We start from the raw sequence: 10,120 nt of genomic DNA, 5'->3' as shown, positions 1-10,120 counted from the left end.
TATATATATATATATATATATTTTCAAAAAAGGTTTTTTATCTTTATTAATAGTTAGAGAGACCATCTTCATCGACATTACAGTACTCAAGCCTTTTAGAAATGCCTTTCAAAAGCGTTTTGCCTGTTTCAACCAGGGCTTTGAAAATGAATCTCCAAGTTGAAAACTTCTTTAGTTTGTCCAGATTCTCCCATCTTCCCGTTGGGTCTGTGGCTGAGCCACAATGTCATACTGAGCCATTCAGAAAAAGAAACATGAGCTTAAAATCAAAAGACACATTGAGAACATAAACTTGACAGAGATAGTAGGAAAAACTATGGGCTTTGATCTGTGTCAAAGGTCACAGATCAGTGATCTCAGAAAACGAGCCAGGAGTCTCATGGACAGGACAACATTGTTATCTTGTAACGTACTGTTGGAGTCATTTCTGTTTTCAAATCAAGACAGAAGTAAAAGCAATTCCCTTCCTGTTGTCATGTTGTGTACATTGTCAGTGTGTCACTAGTTTCAATCTAAATGTGTCCAATCACATCCTACTTATTTAAAACTATTGAAATCAAATTTATAAAACCTTTATTTAGCACTTATAGCATCAATAATTAGGCCCGAGCAGCGAAGCGCTGGCGAAAGCCTATTGTAATGGCAAGATTTCTCAATTATTTTATTTATTTATTTATTTTCCCTGTCACTGTGTGCGGCTGCTTGGGGCCTTTAACATATTCAAAAACTCACCAAACTTGACCCAAAATTGTCCCTCAGCCAAAATTTTTGGATTCCGGTGGAATTGCAAGTGGACATGGCCAAACTGCTCTACAACGCCCCATAATGTGAGTTGGGGGAAACCGTAGGTCATAGAGATCTGAAACTCGGTACGTAGGTAGACGCTCCTCCCACCCTCGATTCAAGAAAAAAAAGTCTCTTGGAGGACCCCTCTAAAATGCACAGGGAGGTGGCCATTTTGGGTCAAAGGAGAAATTTTGGCCATTTTTCATTTTTACTCATGTCGAACTTTGACAAACTCCTCCTCAGGCATTCGACCTATCGGCTTCATTCTTGGTCAGAATGCAGTAAAGGCATAGGGCTTTAAAAATTAACTTTTCGTATACGTTCACGGGGCGTGGCAGAGTGGCGAACTTGGCATACTTGCTGAAACAAACGAAACACTATAACTTTCTCATAAAAAGGTCAATTGGCACCAAACATGGCATGAGGGATCCTGGTTGGATGCCTGACGATCCCATGTCATCATAGTCTGACCTCACCTAAGCCCTGCCCCCTCAAAACAGGAAGTGTCTTTTTTTACTTGGAAAGATCCAACTCTGGCTCTCTTGACTTAATCAAGATTATCTTGTGTCAGATGACTAATAAGTTGGTCTTGCTTGCTTTGAAGCGCCAAGAGTTTTCAGTGGAGGGCGTTGCCGTGGCGGCGTGGTGAAGTCAGAGGTCACGCGACTGCCATACGTTTTGCTCTAGATTCCACGTTTCAACCCAGCTACACCAAGCTCACTGAGATCGATCCTTGTCCACCCCCTAACAGGAATCCAGTGCAATCGTTGGTGGGCGTGGCCTAATTCTTCCACAGCGCCCCCTAGAAAATTTTAAAAAATCAGCCCCAAGCCATGCTTTATCCCAGAATTCTGAAACTTTGTACACATGTAGCTTGTCAGGAAATACAAAAAAGTCTCTTGGAGCCATGCTCTCAACCCAACAGGAAGTCAGCCATTTTAGGTCAAAGTCGTAATTTTGTCTATTTCATTGACGTCCTATCTGAGCGAACTCGTCCTAGAGCTTTCGAGATGCAGGCTTCAAACTCAGTCAGCACAATCTTGAGGCATTGAAGGTCAAAAGTTATCAAAATAATTTTTCTATGTCAAAGCATCTGGGTGTGGCCAAGCCTCAAATCTGGCCATTCTTCATGAAATATCAAGATGGAATAACTTCCCCATATATGCTCCCAGCTGCATCAAACTTCATTTGTATCATCACAGACCAGAGTTCATCACATTTAAGTTATCAATTGGTGACTTCAGTTTAGCCCCGCCCCCTTCCAACAGGAAGTCAGCTGTTGGAAGGAGCAGTTAGAACATTTAGAGCAGTCTTTCTTTCCGATGGAAGAAAGACTGCTCTAAATCATACATGCATTATCCTATTTGCAGTAAACTTGTTAGACTTGACCTTTGCTAGCCTCTAAATAGCCCAATAGCTTGAAATTGCAATTCAGATCGATCACGCTTGTGCATCGTCAGGGAGCGCTGCAGAAGATGTAGGTGTGCATCGCCTGGCGGACGGCAGCAGGAACTGCGCGAGAGCGTCGGTGGTGGCGAGAGCGGAGCGGTGCTGGAACCCCCGCGGTTGCCAATAGGCCTTCGGCGTGCTTCGCTGCGAGGGCCTCCAACGCCGCTTGCGGCTTTAATTGTTTATATGTTTATACTTTTTTCATGCAGAGATCATCTCAGAAACTGTCTTAATTCACGTGTATATTTGTTTTCTGTAACTTTACGGGTTTCTGTGGCTCTGCAGCAGGGACGCGGTATATGGGGGAAAAGTGATGACAATTCTAGGGGCCCTGACCAACAGGGGGTCCCTCCACAATTTTATTTATATTTTGTTCATAGAAATTAAAAAAAAAAATTGGGGCCCTGTCATTTACAAAATTAATCATATTGCATTTTCAAAGATTGTTTTTAGCAGTAAAAATTTAATGTTCCCACTCCCAGATCAAAAAACAGACATCCATATTTGCCCTGAACGCGCCCTATCTGCGTTAAATGGTTCGTTCCTGCTTAGAGAGCTTCACCGTGACACTGTTCAGCTGCAGACAGTGGAAGACATGAACGATTGTGGCAGTTACTATGCTAAGAAATGTTATAAAATCAGGTTTTCAAAAAAAAAAAAAAAAAGAGGGAGAGAGAGAAAAAGGCAAGAGTGTTAATTCAATCTGGAGAAACTCACACGGAGAAAAACATTAGTTAGAAGGATTTATTAGACTGTGTTCTTTCTTGGCGCTCGGGCCCGGCTGAAGACGTTCGTGCTGAGCATCATGAAGCGATTTGATGATTGGCTCGGGCTGGAGCTCAGGGTAGTCGTCTCCCCAAAAGAAGCTGCCAGGCCGAGGCCTGGCTGGCTGCAGGAGCGCAGCTAGGGTCTTGAGCTGACCCAACAGCTAAAGCTCATTGGCTGGATGATTCTGCTTGAACGGTTGACGGTTAGTGGGTGATGCAGTTGGAGAAGTCTGTGATAGCCAGGCCATCCGGCGTGGAGATGTGCCGCTGTCTGCAGGCGCATTAGGCTTGTTAGATAGCGGCTGGCTTGCGTGCCGAGATGCTGTTAAAGAGGCCTGAGGTGGCCGGGCGATCTGGTGTGAGGATGAGTCACTGCCTGCAGGCGCGTTAGCCTCGTTAGGCAGCGGGCAGCTTGCCTGCCATGATGTCGTTGAAAAGGACTGTGGTTTCCGGGCGATCCGACATGAAGATGCGTCGGTGACTGCAGGCGCATTAGCCTTGTTAGGCAGCGGCCCGCTCACGCGCTGTGATGCTGCTCGAGAGGTCTGAGGTGGCCGGGCGATCCGGTGAGTAGAGGCACCGCCATCTGCAGGCGCGTTAGCCTTGTTAGGCAGAGGCCGGCTTCGACGCCGTGATGCAGTTGAAAAGGTCTGTGGTGGCTGGGCGATCTGGCGAGAAAATGCACCGGTGTCTGCAGGCGTGTTAACCTTGTTAGGCAGAGGCCAGCTTACACGCCGTGATGCAGTTGAAAAGGTCTGTGGTGGCTGGGTGATCCGGCGAGAAAATGAGCCGGTGTCTGCAGGCACGTTAGCCTTGTTAGGCAGCATGCAGCTTGTGCGTAAAGCCAGTAGGTCAGAGGTTTTGAGCGAAGATTGAGTCAGCGCGGATGATGTCATCAAAGGCAGAGCCAAAGCCAGGATAGGTCTGCGAGGTGTGGACAGGTCTCCTGAATATGAAATGGAGGTTAAAATGCTGAACACTCCACCACCAGTGATTAGTCGTGAACATTTATCTGGCGACAGGGGACTCAGAGAAGGGCGATGGCATTCAGAGCCAAGCTTGCTGAATTAAGAGCATGGTGTGAAAATGACAGGTAAAGGACCTGCTGTGACTCTCTGAGCATTCTGAAACCAATTTATTAGGATGGGATGGTAAACGGACAACCGCTGAGATGAGCTATATTGAGTGACAAATTTAATTGCTGAATTTTGCCGATCATTCATTGAAGAGACAAGATTTTATATTAATGTAGCACGATTCTGACAACGAAGTGAATCGAAGTGCTAGAGAAAGGCTAAAGTAAAGTCTTAAAGTAGACAAAAGAAGACTGTGGATTCTAAAATTATAGGGGATATAGAAAGATGCCGTTGAAGAGCCAGAGAGCTGAAGGTAGAGATGATTGAACCGTGTGAAGGTTAGAACTCTGACGGAAGGTTCCGAGCTGCACAAAATTTTGTTAAGGTGCAGCATGCATAGGTGAGGGACTTGAGAGATAAGGATGATTGGGTGTCAGAATGACCTGCTGGAAAACCAGAGTTAATGATAGCTGCTAGATGAAGTGACGAAGAAGGCCTGGCACGTGCGAGGGGAATGCGTTGCCCTTGCATTTGAGAGCAACCACGGCCGGAGCCTGCAGGCTGATCTACCCTTGTTACATCAGCTGATCCTCTCCGTCCCAGGGTAAGCATAGTAACAAACAAAAGAAGTAGTTAGTAAGAATTTGTATAGAATTCGGTTGGTTTCTGTGCATTTCATGTAAAACTTTTAAAGAATCCCTTCAACAAGTCACATGACGCGTAAACGCAAAATGGTGCTGCAATTACAAGACCGGCAGACAGCAGCTAAAGGGCGGCTGAGGTGGAAGGCAAAATACCTTAAGAGAAAAGTTTACTTAACAAGCCTAATGAGGAATGGACGTTGACAGATAATGATCAAAACCACTGCTCGGCCCCAGGACGCGGGGCGTGATCCTGGAATGGTGCGACATAGACCCTACTGAGGCAGGATGGGTAGCGTCCTCTCCACTAGTGCACCGTGTGCAGCCGGAAGCGCGTCGCTGATTGGTAGGTGGGCCGTGGCTAAGGTTTGGGTGGGGTGCTTGAATCCCGCTGCGTGTCGGTTGCCTGAGATTATCTGATCTGCTCGTCTGAAATTATCAGAGCCGACTTATGATCAGAGGCGTGGATTGCGGTTGGTTTTGGATGTCATACTTGCCATACGTTTCTGAAGCGTTGTTGCTCTGCTGGAGATACGGCTGTGATTGATGCGGCGTGAGGCTACCAGCTGGTTTTTATCAGCTGATCCTCTCCGTCCTGATGTAGGCATAGTATCAAACGAAGGAAGTTGATAATAAAAATTTCATAGAATTCAGTAGGTTTCTGTGCATTTTGTGTAAACCTTTTAATAGGAATCTCTTCAACAAGTCACATGACGCGTAAAAGAAATATGGTGCTGCGATTACTAGACCGGCGGGCAGCTGCGTGCGGACAGCTGAGGTGGAAGGCGAAATACGTTGAGACAAACAGCCCCGCCTCCAGACGAGTTTACTTGTTAACGAGCTTAATGTGCTGTATTTATATTAGGCTAGTCATCTTTGAGCTGATATCACCTACGTCCAACTGCATTATGAAACTGTAGGTTAAAATGGGGGGAAAAGTACAAAGTTCTTTGTGTCATGCCATTTTGCTGCACACACCTGCCCAGCTCACGCTGGCAGCATCAGGCCCCAGCTACTGGTGCACAAGTATGAACCCGGCGCGAGGGTCGTAGCACTCATGTTTAAAGGCGGCTCGGAAAAACCGCTTACGCCGTGTTAACGGAGTAAACAGTTAATTGCTGAGAAAATGGCGACAGAGGGCACTTTGCGGATGCCCTTACTGTATGCAATTCATAAAGAATAATGGGAAGTTTACATAGAAAGCGCTTTTCACGGACATGGAATCACAAAGCCCAGAACGAGGAAAGACCTTAACAAAACCACTCAACCAAAATTCGGACTTTGTCATATAATACTCTGAATGTCAGCGCGAGAACTATAAAGCGAATTCTTAAACAGGTGGGAGTGGAAACATGGTGCTTCTCTGGATGTTACGATTTGGATAATCTTGACAGAAAATCGCAGTTGCTGGCAAGCGGGTCGTTTCCCGCTAGGAGGGAGCGAGATCTCGCTTGCGTGAGGTCGGATTAAATACTGGAATGCTGACTGGCTGTTTGCTAGAGGCAGGGGCTTCGGTTGCAGCTAACCGCAGAGAGGAGACCAAGCCTGCACGACACGGTGAGAACCTCAGATAAGGGAGACGGTCCGTTATTTCCCAGCCAGCATGCCTGGGTGGGCCCCACTTGGGTTTGTTGTGGGCTACATGGGTTATGAGTGGGCATGGGTTTTATATGGGCTAACTGTATGGGACCAATATGGTAACCGAAAATGGGTCCCATATGGGCTGGCCCATTTGGGCTAAATGTATGGGCCCCATTCAGCAGTGATGTGGGCTAACTGTGAATGGGGCAGAAATGGGCAACACTATGTGGGGCCCATGTGGTTTCAGTATCATGGGCCCATCATGGGAAGCCCATGTGGGCTGACCACATTGAACCCACATGAGGTAAGCATGGGCTAAACATACATGGGTTGGACCTGGGCATGGATATGTAGGCCCCATTCCTTTTTTATGTGGGCTAACTGGGGATGGGACAGAAATGGGCAACACTATGTGAGGCCCAAGCAGTTTCATTATCAAGGGCCCAACATGGGCAGCCCATGTGGGCTGACCACATTGAACCCACATGTGATGAGCATGGGCTAAACATACATGGGTTGGACCTGGGCATGGATATGTAGGCCCCATTTCTTTTCTATGTGGGCTAACTGGGGTCCAACCCACATGGAAACCCATGTGGGCTGACCACATTGAACCCACATGAGGTAAGCATGGGCTAAACATACATGAGTTGGACCTGGGCATGGATATTTAGGCCCTGGTCCCTTTTGATGTGATGTAATGGAAAAAACATATTTAAAATCTGATTAGACAATATGGTTACCCTGTCACTTTCAAACTTTTCACAATATGCCAAAGGAAAAGCTCCAACAGCAAGATTATAATAACTTGGGAAAAAATTTACCTGGGATGTCACATTGATGGCGTTTAGCTAAGGAAATTGTTACTCAGCTGGCCTGTATTGGAGTTGATAAAAGGTAAATTGTAGAATCAATTGTATAAGCTCTTCTTTCTACAAAATGAAAATTTCTCCTTGGATGTGACCTCGTCTTGGAGGTCATAAAGGGGTATTGTATTTGGACATAAAACATGCTCACTACATGATTTCTGTGTCTGGCTCATTTACTAACACCAACATGACACTAGGCTTCCAGAAGACTAGAATACTGCCATTAAAAATGATGCTAATGCTTTATTTTTTAAAACAGTTCAGCATTGTTCTAGCTACACTTTGAACCTCTAACACTTTTTTCTTTTTATTACTTTAGAACAGTCCAGTCCAGTCTGGATGTCTTCTATCATTTTTCCCAGCCAGCATGCATGGGTGGGCCCCACTTGGGTTTGTTGTGGGCTACATGGGTTATGAGAGGGCATGGGTTTTATCTGGGCTAACTGTATGGGACCGATAAGGTAACCTAAAATGGGGCCCATATGGGCTGGCCCATGTGGGCTAAATGTATGGGCCCCATTCAGCAGTAATGTGGGCTAACTGTGAACATGGGGCAGAAATGGGAAACACTATGTGGGGCCCATATAGTTTCAGTATCATGGGCCCAACATGGGAAGCCCATGTGGGCTGACCTCATTGAACCCACATGAGGTAAGCATGGGCTGACCGTACATGGGTTGGACCTGGGTATGGGTATGTAGGCCCCATTCCTTTTTTATGTGGGCTAACTGGGGATGGGACAGAAATGGGAAACACTATGTGGGGCCCATGTAGTTTACGTATCATGGGACCAACATGGGAAGCCCATGTGGGCTGACCGCATTGAACCCACATGAGGTAAGCATGGGCTGACCGTACATGGGTTGGACCTGAGCATGGGTATGTAGGCCCCATTCCATTTTCATGTGGGGTAATGGGAAAAAATTGTTAAAATCTGACTAGACAATGTGGTTACCCTGTCACTTTCAAAATTTTCACTATGTCAAAAGCAAAAGCTGCAAGAGCAAGATTATAAAAACTTTGAAAAAAATTACCAGAGATGTCAGATTGATGGCCTTTAGCTAAGGAAATTGTTACTCAGCTGACCTGTATTGGAGTTGATAAAAGGTAAATTGTAGAAGCAATTGTATAAGCTTTTCTTTCTACAAAATGAAAAGCTCCCCTTGGATGGTGACCTTGTCTTTCTTGGAGGTCATAAAGATGTATTGTATTTGAACCTAACATGCTCACTACATGATTTCTGTGTCTGGCTCATTTACTAACACTGACATGACACTAGGCTTCCAGAAGACCAACATATGCTTCAATGCTTTATTTTTTAAACCAGTTCAGTATTGTTCAAGCTACACTTTGAACTCCTAACATTTTTCTTTTTATTATTTTACACCAGAACAGTTGAGATGTTTTCTAACATTTTTGTGACATTATCTGTTTTAAATATGCATAATCTTCTGCTGCTCACTCAAAATAGGTAATGGTTCAGAGTGGACTTTTGTCCTTGCTTCTTTTTTTAAATTTAATTTAATTTAATTTTATTATCAATTGGATGTTCAGACATCCAGAATGTTTATTGCAGCTTTTTCACAGCAGGACTTAATTCTTATTTGGAGAAATAGTTCAGATCAGACCATCGTGAAAAATATTACAATATTTAGAAAATAAATTCAAACAAAACTCATCAAGTGAGAAAGACGAGAGTAAAATTTTGAGCATGTTTGTTCATCTATAAACATTTTCCAAGTTGTCAGCATAAATAAAATAAAAAAACTTACATTTCTATCTATTAATGATTATTTTGATATCTTTTAATCTTTTTCCAATAATTTTTTTTAACCTTTTTGTTCATTTTTTTCTCTGGCACCGTTGCCAATAAAGGTTGGTGAATTGAAGAGACACTTTACACCTCCACTAAAGAAAATAGTTCCAAAGCACATTTGAATAAGGACGATTATATTTATTTATTTTCATTGAGAACATTTGTGAGTGCTAGATCGGTTTTACATTTGTTAAACCGATGTAGCATCTCAAAATTAATCTTGCGTTTCTTGGAAAACGTGCAATTGTTAACTGCGGATGGATATGCGGTTTCAAAATCAAACGTAGTCTCATCAGTCCGTTGGCGTGAAGTCTGCAGGTTGGCTGGCCTTCTACTAAAGAAACTGTAAGTACACCTCTGTCTTGTCTGCATTGTATCAAATTTTAGGGAGAGATTTTAAATCGCTAGTTAAAAAATGAGCTGCTCGTAATGGTTCGGATGACCGGAGTACCCCAAAAGAGACCTAATTAGTTGTTTCTTTTTTGTTTTTTTGCTTTTCTTTGAGATGTTTTTGATATTGTTAAAACACACACACAATAAGTCATCTGCCATTATTAAGGTAAGAGTATTTGGATGCAGAGCGATTTCAAACTGTTCTGGGCCATGCCATTTTCAAATACGCTGTGGTGCCATTCTGTTTGCTGCTACACCGGTAAATTTGAGCGCCAACGCTGCAGAATAAAATCGGTTTACTAATGAATCTACGTTGCTAGCGGAGGTTGTTTTTAAAGTATTTTGACACGATAAAACCACTTACATTATTTATAAAGAGTAACTACTTCGCTTTCATTCTGTGTACATGGATTTTTAATAATCTTTCTCACAGCCAATTAAGCCAGCATGCATGGCTGGATCCCATGTGCTGGCTTGGCTGGGATCCACCCATGCATAGGTACATTTTTTTTTTTCATAAAACTGCAGTGAATCGTGTCGTTGTGGGCTAGATAGGTAATGATGAATGGGCATGGGTTTTGTCTGGGCTAACTACACGAGGCCCATATGTTTAACCTAAAATGGGACCCATATTGTCAAATGCATAGACTCTATTCAGCATTATTGTGGGCTAACTAGGAATGGGACAGAAATGGGCAACACGAAATGGGGCCCATGTGGTTTCAGTATATTTGGCATAAAA

The 10,120-nt window shown here is 44.0% G+C and overlaps 1 protein-coding gene and 1 long non-coding RNA gene across 9 annotated transcripts in view; one reads left to right on the top strand and one right to left on the bottom strand.

Moving 5' to 3' along the window:
- ankrd27 (ankyrin repeat domain 27 (VPS9 domain)) overlaps positions 1-10,120 on the bottom strand; it is a 49,309-nt gene that overhangs the window by 13,000 nt on the left and 26,189 nt on the right. The gene's annotated exons all lie outside the window — the stretch shown is intronic.
- LOC103137587 (uncharacterized) overlaps positions 6,475-10,120 on the top strand; it is a 16,288-nt gene continuing 12,642 nt past the window's right edge. Inside the window, exons 1-2 of one of the 3 annotated variants that reach the window (XR_001662004.1) lie at positions 6,475-6,726; positions 7,973-9,330. This is a non-coding gene — a long non-coding RNA (uncharacterized LOC103137587). The other 2 variants (XR_476164.2, XR_001662005.1) reach the window with 2 other exon arrangements.

This window comes from Poecilia formosa, unplaced genomic scaffold (assembly GCF_000485575.1).
Source record: "Poecilia formosa unplaced genomic scaffold, Poecilia_formosa-5.1.2 Scaffold41, whole genome shotgun sequence".
In the NCBI taxonomy this organism is placed as follows: domain Eukaryota; kingdom Metazoa; phylum Chordata; class Actinopteri; order Cyprinodontiformes; family Poeciliidae; genus Poecilia; species Poecilia formosa.
The sequence above is the reverse complement of the archived record's forward strand: the minus strand, read 5'-3'. Positions and strand labels throughout refer to the sequence as shown.